Source organism: Propithecus coquereli, unplaced genomic scaffold (assembly GCF_000956105.1).
Source record: "Propithecus coquereli isolate 6110/MARCELLA unplaced genomic scaffold, Pcoq_1.0 Scaffold110, whole genome shotgun sequence".
NCBI lineage: Eukaryota > Metazoa > Chordata > Mammalia > Primates > Indriidae > Propithecus > Propithecus coquereli.
Genome location: NW_012134970.1, coordinates 2,497,223 through 2,507,621, shown reverse-complemented (window position 1 = coordinate 2,507,621; position 10,399 = coordinate 2,497,223). Strand labels below are relative to the sequence as shown.

The following is a 10,399-nucleotide window of genomic DNA, read 5'->3' as shown; positions in this document are numbered from 1 at the left end:
GGCGGCGGCGGCTCGCGGGGTCCGCGGAGAGCAGCGCACTGGCCCTGGCCCGCGGCCGCCTCGAGCAGCCCAGGCTGGGACGGGGGAGCCGAGACGGCGGCGGCGGGCTGTGCCCGGCCCCCTCCTTGGCGGCTCCAGCCCCCGGGCGGCTGCGGGCTCGGGGCAGCCCCGGGGCGGCGGCCGAGCCGGCGGCAGGGAATGGCGAGATAGCGGCGCGGGAGCGGCCCGTGAGTGCCGGGGGCGGGTGGGCGCGGCGCGCGGAATGGGAGCCGCGCGCGGAACCTGGAGCGGGGTCCCGTGGGCGCGTCGCCGCGAGCGCCCGGCGGCCCGGGCGGGGCGGGGGCAGCGCTCTGGCGGTCCCGGTCCGAGGTCTGGGAAGCGTCCCAAGTGACCGACCCGGGGGAGCGCTGTTCCGGGTCGCGCCGTTGTCCGCGCGCGTTCTGGGGTCACTCTCCCGCCGCGAACTTCTGCCCCCCGTAGGGCAGTAAGTTTTGTGGCCAGAGGTTACCTGGGGGATGGGAAGGAGCTATAAAATTATTTTCCTTTGGAGATGCGATCTGCCAAGTGATTTCGTGCCTCTGTGCCTCAACTCTTCTTGAAACCAGTTCTTCGTCCTTTCTGTATTTATAGTGCGTCTGACTTACCTGTATTCTATGTACTTGCACCCGAAGGCACTGTACCGATTAAACCCAAGGTTAAAGTGTTGACCATCAAAGTGAAAGATGTCATTACTGGTGTGTTGTCTAAACGCACAAAGGTGGAATCATGAGTTCTAACACAAAACTGCACATCAAGTGTTCTGAATTTAAGTGTGGGCTTGAATAATGGGATTCTGCGCCCCACATTCCGCTACCAAAAATATATGAGGTCTTTTATTTGCAGTTGGGTATCTTTGTGTTCCTTTTTGTATGTGTGTGTTTAATGCAGTCAGATGTTGGTAAAGCATGTACTGTTATTGAATGGTGTTTATATGGAAATGAGTTCTTTGTATTTCTTTTTATGTGTTCTTTTGAGATACGTTTTTCCCCAGAAAAGTTTCAGTTTAAAGTTTGCCGTCCGATTTGTTTGTGTTCATTTTTAGATTTGTTGTTAATTTAAAGAAGTATTTGCTTGGAGTAAAATTAATGTGAGTTACTAGTATCATTTAGTCAGGGGTCTAAAAATGGTGCCGAAATTTATACTAACAAGGAGCAAATCTTCCTCCTCCACAAATAAAACATTAAAGCGTTTCCCCCCCCAGTGCAAATGTCACGTGCCCCTCCCCTTAAGTGATTATTTTGCCACAAATCTGAAATCACATTTCACTATTATCGGAGGGTTTCTTGTCTAAGCCTGGCAGAGGAAAGGAAACCTAAGTATAGTCTGTGTTTTTAAAAACATGAGACTGTTCTCTTACTTGTTTCTTATGCTTTCTGTTTTATAGCTAGGGGGAAACTTCATTTGGAGGCATCATTAGGGAGATACAAGCTCCATTTAAATACGAGCTATGTTTTCAAGGTGGACTGAGCAGCTATTTCCTCTCCAAGAATTGAATTGAGGCTTCTTTGCTTTGTAATAGGTGAGATCACAAGCGCAGCTCTCCCATTAGTAGAGACTTGGAGTCTCTTCTGGGAAATAAGAATCAGGGACTCTGCTGTCGAAGGGAACAAAACTTTTGGGATTTTTGAAAACTTTTGCTTCTGAATGGTCATCCTTGATGAATATGTTAGTAATAGTGTAAATTATTCTTATGTTAAATTTATCATATTAATTTGTGGGATGGGCAGTCCGTTCACACAGCAGAAGATTCAGTGGATACAAAAAGGTATAGAGTAGAAAGCATTAACTCTTTGCCACCATGTCCCACAGCGCCCGGTTCCCTCCCCAGGAACCAGGGCTACTGGCTCCGTGCGTACATCTTTCTAGACACAGCCTGTGCTCATATAAGCGTTTTGTATGTGTTTTTATTTGTCTTTCCACAGATGAGGACCCACTGTATACTCTGTTCTGCACCAGCTTTCCCCCCACAGAGTACTAAATCATGGCAATCTCCATCAGTCCCTAAGAGACCTGCCTCATTCTCTAACAGCTGCTGAGTACTCCATTAAGAATGAACCATAATTTATTTAATCTCTTCTTTATTGGGATATATGTAGGTTGTTTCTAATGTTTTGCTATGAAATTGTTGTAAAGCATTAGTTTTTGAGGTTTTTAAGTGGATTTCTGTTATTCCCAAAGGCCCAAAGGCAGTAGTAACTTGCTTCTTTACATCACATTCCAGGAAATAAATGTGCCTTCTCCCCAGTGTACAGCGTTTGCTTTTATATTAATATAACTTCACAGTGATCCACAAGGATCTTTGGCATCTTTGCTGTGGAGTGTGAGCTGTGATGGTCAGTAACTAAAGTCATATTTCTTGAGTAACAACTAACCTCTTTGTTTCCACAAAAGAAAGGGAACAGATAGAAGTTTTTAAGAACAATATGTAGGAAAAATTCCTAAGAGTTTAAATAATTTTGAATGTGGAGAGAAGGCTTGAATTTTGATTAAATTGAAGAGGAGGGCAATTTGTTTCATAAAACTTGTTTGCCCTTAGATACTAAAATGCCCGCCTATCACAAATTATCACCAGCATCTCTTATTTTAGTGTTGGTATAACATGGTTACAAACTTTACAGTTTGTAACAACTCTTCAGGGGAAGGATGCTTTTAAAAATATTTGGCTCCTTTTTTAAATGAAAAATTGGGGTCTCAGCATGCTTTTAAAAAAGATTAAATTGTAGAAGTAATGCTAATGCTAGACATTGAGCCTAATACATCATAAAGTATGAACATTAGCCAATGTTGAGCTTTAGTATTTCCATTGTGCTTATTTTTGAGAGTTGTATTTTAAGACTAGTATAAGAAGCTATGATGATCTTTTAAAAAAAATCTATATTTAAAAAAACTCATCAAATCTTTTAGCATTTAAGATGTTCTCTTTTTCCTTTATTTGGTTCCTGCCATTGTGATACAAAACTGCTAACATTGTCTATGTTTGTGTTTCTTAAAGAGGTATTTATTGGGCATCTGTAAATATTTCAGGAAACTTTCTAGGGACTAAAATACAGCAGTGTGTAGGACGGACAGATCCTACTGTAATGAGTTCACATCTAAGTGGGGGAGATGGTTAAAAAGCAAAAGAGCAATAAAGGAGATAATATCAGACAGTGATAGTACTGCAGAAGTACTGAAACAGGGTTGCTGTGGAACAGAGGGACAGGGTGGGGTCTGCTGTTTTAGTCTGAGTGGCCTGAGAGGCCTCTCTGGGGTGGAGAGGTCTGAGAGTTGAAGGAGGGGGAAGAAGCCTGTGTTCTTGGAGATCTGGAGGAAGAGTGGCTCAGGCAGAGGGAAGGGTAAGTGCCAAGGCCCTGAACTGGGACTGAGCCTTGCGCTTGCACACCTAAGGGACAGAGGACCACCACTGCCGCTGTAACTGATGGTGAAGGGGAGGGGAAAGCAGCAGGCAGGAGAGAGAGGGGGCTGGGATTGGTGCCCTGTGTGTTGTGTAGGTCAAGAAATGTTTATAGCAGTAGAGAAGAGACGTGGGTGGTGGAGTTCCTCCATTGGCTGGAAGCGCCACAGACCTGCTTGTCCCCATTGCAGCCATAGCACCAGGCACTGCCTCTGTCACAGAGTGGGGCTGTGAAGAGTTATTGAATAAGTAATTAGAGCGTGTGAGAAATAATCTTCCTAATTTTGGTCAAAATACTGAGGTTCGGGAGGCTTTTATCTGAATTTTCCAGGTTGGCTGTGGCCCTTGGCATTATAAAATCTGTAATACTGTTAACACACTCTCTCAAATTATTGCTTTTGTTAAATTATTGCTGTAAATCAGTTACACTTGATTGCTCTTCTGTAAAATTCAAATATGGAACCTTAAAAACACACCTTTTTCAGTAAATTATAGTGATTTCTGAGAGATTTAGCATTTTCATCTTTTATTTCAGTGAAGTAGACATTTGCATAAGTATAAGATTTCAAAGGTGCTTTTTTTGGTATTTCGAATGTTTTAATTATTTTGGGAAGATGACAGACTAATGAGCATATAAAATATATGTACTTCATGCAGGTACTTTTATTCCCACAGGACGAATGTGTGCATGCCCTATTGTTGTAGGGAGTATTAGAAACTTGTGGTATTTCCTCTTCCCAACTTCTAATCTGTTTGTCATTCTAAATATATGTTCCTTTATGTTAATTGAAAGCTTGGGAAATAAGTTTTATGCCAAGTAATTGTTACAGATGTCTAATAAGAATCTGTTGCCAAACTTGACTATGACTTTTGGGATCCTGTTTGATATCACTTTAGTGATCTTTCAGAATATGGGTTTTTAACTTTTAAATTTCTTATTCTAATTGGTCGATACATGAACATAAGAAGTTGTTTCCACTTGAGATAATTTTATCTTCCAACTTTTTCTCGTACGTGCTGTACAAACTCTATGTAGAGGATGGACTCCTTTTAGCTCCCCAGTCTTAAGTGAACTGGCTTATGGCCTTTCGTCCTGATACTTGCAGCAAAAGCACTTCAGGCAAATAGGAGAAGCACATACTGGTTGTGGTAAATTTAGAGGCTTAGATGCTCGACTTAGAGTACTGTTATCAATTCCTTTCCATTTCCTTTTGTGAACTATAGAGTGCAGGGATTCCAAGTTTGTCTTGCATTGTCTAAAGTGACGACGTGTATGTTCTTCCTAGTAGTACATTGCTGTTGATGCTGCTCAAGTAAGCTTTGGGTTTGTTAGATCCTGTTTTATGGTTTTATGTTGGAAACTGAGGAAAAACTTACGGTGGGTGAATTTGCCATGTATTTTCGCGCGGTGGTGAGAAAATCTTGGCTCTTACTCATTCTTCTGGCTTATGAGGCAGACACAGAGAAAGAACTAGAATCACTGTGTATGCCTAGAGTTGAGAACATGGATCTATATTTTTAAGTGGCAGTATTTTTAGAGGCCTCAAGGAGATGATATTACTTGCTGAAAGTGTGTGGCTCTTCCCTAGAGAGTGCCTAGAGACACTGAGGCCCCTTATTATACCTTCTTTTAACTGCTTCCCAAAGCAGGTTTCTCCAAGGGGACCTTGAATCTAAGGACAGTTGAAATGGTGGCAGAGAAACCTGGTGGAAAACAAGTGTTGACAGAAGTAGTGGTTCCCATTTCTACTGTTAGAAATGCTAGTGGGGCAGTGAGTTGTAGACTGCAAACAGAATTGTGTGTGCCTGTTGAGTTGGGAGTGGAAGTAAGTCAGAGAGAGGTGAGAATCCACCACCAGGACTTCAGGCTGCAGATCCTGAGGGCATCCGAGTGCCACTGTAAACACCAACGCATGAAGTAAGGCATGGCTGTGGGTCTCCAAGCCTGCTGCATGGGGACAGGGCGCCAGCTGTTTCCATGTTTCATGCCTTAGTGTTTAGTGCAAGAGAAAAGTGAAAGAGATGAGAATATTGTAGAAAACTCTCCAAAGAAATATTTAAAATTGGAAGCATAAATCTTCATTTAATTGGAATTTGTCCTACGTTTATTCCTTAAAGGTGCCTGCATCACCAAAACTTTGCTGTAGGTGTAAAATTGGTGTTTTGGGATAGCCTGGGTCTGATCTTGTGGAAGAACTGTATAGAGCTTAAAATGCAAAGCTCTTGTCAGTAATAGAAAAACAAGCATTCAAACAGAACCAAAGAAAGTGTAGAATTTGATTGAGAGCCAGAAGGACCCGCAGATCATCTGGTAACTTCTTCAGTTCACAGATAAAGAAACAGAGATTCAGAGTTGTTATGATCTGCCTAAGAATCCGGTATTTCCTTACTGACGTTGTAACCATGATTTGCTGACTCTTAACCTGCAGGGTTCTGAGATCCTCTCAGAACAGCAGCTCCTCAAGGGCAGGAACTTTGTGGGGTTCACCACTGTGTCCCTGCATTAGAACTGAGCCCAGCCTAGAGTAGCCTTCAGATATTTGCTGAGTAAATGAATATCTAAAAGAATTTTAAGAACTTCAGATTGCCACATTAGGTATAAGATAGTACTTATAATATTTGAAAGAATATGCAGTTTCTTGAGTTTCTTATTAAAGAATAGAGCATGTTGCTATTTTAACCCAAACTCTTAAGCCAGACAGGTAAGTGAAGGTGCATTGTTTTACTTACTAGCTTGGCACCTTTCAGAATCTGATTGCAGTAGTTTATCGTCATTCTTTTAAGTTCAGTCTACTGCTATCTAGTGTCATTAAGTTTTATATTTTGCATTTGAAAACATATACTTTGAAATCTAACATTCGTTGTTTGACTTGTTCACTGCTTTTCTAGATGTGCTGTATCAATAGTTTTTTCTATTTTTAAAACTTATGGCCATATAGGGATTTGATTGTTGAAAAACAAATCTGGCCAACTGGAGGGTTTTAGAAATTGTCACTTTTTCAAATGCTGCTGGTGGGTGTTTCAACTTTTATAACTTTTCAGGAGGGCAATTTTGTATTACTCATCAAAAGCCTCAAAAATGTGCCCTGTCCCTTAGTCAGGCATTTCCACCGCTAGGAATTTAAACTAAGGAAAAACCATACAGCATGTGTATAGAGACCAATCCGTAGCAGTGGTTCTCTCGCCCACATGGTGCATGTGTCACCGTACTCCTGCCAGTACCTTTCTCCTTCCCACAGTGATTCTTAATTTGATGGGAAGTCCATTTAGTGGGGTGTATCAAAATCAGGTGGTAGGCTCTCTAAAGTTAGGAAAAAAGTCACTTCCAGAGTCTGGTGACCACCACAAAAATGTATATGCAAAAAGAAAAAGCCCTCTAATTTGAAAAAATGATTTCATAACTTTGCTTATAGTCATTATACACTAGAAACAATTTAAATGCTCAGTAATAGGGAGTTTGATTAAATGAATTGTGGTATATTTTATTTATTAACAGTGATGTAGGGGAGTATTTATTAATGTAGAAAGATACTCTGAATTAGTAACTGAAAAAGCAGATTGCAAAATAGTATGTGTAAGTTGATCTAAGTTTTTATTTGTTTGTTTGGAGGGTTTGTGTGTGTGTATAATTGTCTACATATTATGTAGGAAAATACCAGGAAGATTATGGGCCAAATGTTAGGTGAGATTATCTTTGTGTGTTGAAATTATAGTTGACTGTTACTCTTTTCAGTTTCCTGAATTTCCAACGTATGAAGCGTCCCATGTGGTTAGGGAACTAGGATCAGATCCCATTTCCCATTTACTGATGGTGTGAATTTGGGCAAGTTCTGTGTTTCCTTATCTGTAAAATGGGAATAATAATACTCAGTTCATGGTGCCTGCAGGTGGTATTTAATAAATGTTGCCTTGACCTCACCGATCTGATATGATTAAGGCCAGTATTAAATTCCTAATAATACAGGATTTATAAGCAGAATTGTTTTGTTTTATAAGTTATCAAACTGTCATGAAAAGCATTTTAGAGCATTCTAACGAAATATTTTGTTGCTTCTGGTCACTGGAAAGTATTTTGTTGAGTTTTTATGTACTTTAAAATTGAAATGCTTTCCATTGCCAGTATCTTTTATTTTGAATCGAAGGTTTTTTTTTTCTTTTTCTATTGTTGTCTTTAATAGTGCTGTATAAATTTTTGAAGGTCAGGGTCTGATTTTCCTTTCCTTTTATAGAGGCATTAGAATGAAATGCGATTCATTCATTCAGTAGCCACTGAGGGCCTTTTCTTTGCCAGGCACTGGGTAGGCATCATATGTGCATCAGTGCCCCAGACAGACATGCCTTCGTCCTTTGAACGACATGTGGGGAGTGACCAGTGCAGTTCAGAGCCAGGAGGCCCACCCAATAAATAGATGGTCACCACAGTTAAATATCAAGTAGTCCTTAGTTCCTCTCTTGCAATTTTAAAAGGAATTTCATTGTCGTGTTACTTTTCAGTGAACACAAACATTGCCTCCTGCTTATTCAACAAACTACTGTATATGAGGAACAGACTAGGTTATTTTACTTTGTTGAGATTCATGGATGACTTAATGATGACTTATACAACTGTGAGAATATTCTAGGCTAATAGACTTAAAATTGCTACTATATATTTTCTGTGAAAGATAATCTTTTATTACCTTAAGTATGACCTTATGCCTTTTTGAGATTATCTTTTGTGAAATTACTGAGAATGGATTCCTCCTAATAAATCTAGGATTCGGAGAATTTGTGGATATCCCACTTGAGAAATTTCGGTACATGATCTTACTGAGAGACAAGGGCAATAAAACGTGTACAGTCATGTACTGCACAATGACATTTTGGTCAACAATGGACGGCATATACAATGGTGGTCCCATAAGATTATAATACCATATTTTTACTGTACCTTTTCTATGTTTAGATATGTTTAGATATACAAATACTTACTATTGTGTTACAGTTGCCTGCGGTATTCGGTACAGTAAGGTGCTGTACAAGTTTGTAGCCTAGGAGCAATAGACTATAATATATAGCCTTGGCGAGTAATAGGCTATACTGTCTAAGTTTGTGTAAGTACGCTCTAGAATGTTCACATAGTGACAGAATTGCCTAAGGACACATTTTTCAGAACAGTCATTAAGCAGGCATGACTGTAGTTTAAAATAATGGTTCCATTTGACAGTATGCAAAACTATAGTCATTTTGTAATTAGTTTTATCTAGGAACAATTGTTTAAAGTTGGCAACAGTAGTAAATATTTTGATATAAAGTGATCCTCAGTAGTCATGAAAGATACGTACTGGAACCTTCCTGACAAATACTAGTCTTGCATTTTATTTCCCTCATACAACCAAATAAAAGAAGGCAATTTCTTGAATCATTGTTTTTTGTTACTCTGTAGAATTCATGGGAGGTTTAGTCATGTCACAGGTTGGAACCAACAGCAAAGTCAACATTTTCTTTATTTATTTTAGAGACGGGATCTCTCTGTGGCCCATGCTGGAGTGCAGTGGCATGATCATAGCTCACCGCAGCCTCTTGATCTCCTGGGCTCATACAGTCCTCCTGCCTCAGCCTCCCAAGTAACTAGGACTACAGGTGTGCACCACCACACCCAGCTATTTTAAAAATTTCTTTGTAGAGACAAGGGTCTCTCCATGTTGCCCAAGCTGGTCCTGAACTCCTGGCCTCCAGGAATCCTCCCATCTCAACTTCCCAAAGGGCTGGAATTACAGGTGTGAGCCCCTGCTCCTGGCCTCACCTTTTTCTGTTTATATCATTGCATTCCATGGACCACTTTACTCCCCTGGCCCTTACTAAAACCAGTAGTTAGCTTTCTTTCATTGGGTGGGGGATCATTTTTCATAAAGAAATACTGTTTATTTCTTAATGAGATATACCAAGTATCTAAAGGCAGATGGAGAGCAACCAAGCTGTGTTACGTGCAGACATTGGGCTGGCTAAACTTAGGACTTAGCCAGCTCACTCTTTCCTGAAGGCCAACTTCAATAAAATTACAGATGACTCTGTTTTGGAACTTTTCAGCTCACTTACAAATGGTCAAAGCTGCAAGTGCTAGACTCATCCATTCCACAGGCTGCACTGCTGGGATCGAAAACGCAGGATGCTTCCAGGGACAGTGGAGGTCACATAAATTGCTGAAGTGTGTCTGCCTTTTATCTTTATGCTTTTGATAGAGACAGTCAGAAATATTTCACTTTCTTCTTTACTACAGGATAGCAACAGTGACAGTCTAGGTGGTAAATGGTAACTAAAACTTGTCTCAATTTGGGGGACCAATAAGGAAAGGTGAGAACTATGAAAAACTATAGAACACTTGTTCTTCTGAAGGGGTGACTGCTCTTACCTAGAGTTGATTGTTGCCCTGTGGGATATGGAATGAGTATTTTCATTTTGATTTTTAAATACTCTAATTTGGAATATTGGCAACTAATTCAAGTTTTTTGTTTTGTTTAAGCATGTGGTTCAAACAAAACACATCTAAAGACATGCTGCAAGTCACCAGCTTTAAACAATGGTGTACAACATTTCCTTATCCATCTTTTCCCCCACGTTTTCTTTTCATATAGTTAAGGTCACACTGAATATTAAGTTTTATTCCCCTCCTTTCCGTGTAATGTTACATGAGGTGTTTCCTCGTATTACTAAAAACTTTTTAGTATGTGTTGATGGCTGTGTAGCATTTCATTCTCTGGATGAACCATTATTTGAGCATTTACATTGTTTTCAACTTATTTAACTCATAATTAAAGCTACAGTAAATGTATTTAGGCATAAAACTTTTTTTTTCCCATGTTCTCCAGTAAGTTTTGCATTCTTTCCTTAAAATTGGGTTATTGTGTCAAAACAATTAAATATTATTAAGACTTTTGATAAAGTTTGTATCATTTCGTTCCATATTTATTTGAGTAGTAGAAAATA

At 40.1% G+C, this 10,399-nt stretch overlaps 1 protein-coding gene across 1 annotated transcript in view; it reads left to right on the top strand.

Annotated features, from left to right (window-relative positions):
* The first annotated feature begins 176 nt into the window (after window positions 1–176).
* Window positions 177–10,399, top strand: part of LIFR (leukemia inhibitory factor receptor alpha) — a 75,325-nt gene continuing 65,102 nt past the window's right edge. The window contains exon 1 of the mRNA XM_012649495.1: window positions 177–227. The gene's annotated coding sequence lies outside the window, so the exon portion shown is untranslated. The remainder of the gene's footprint in view (window positions 228–10,399) is intronic.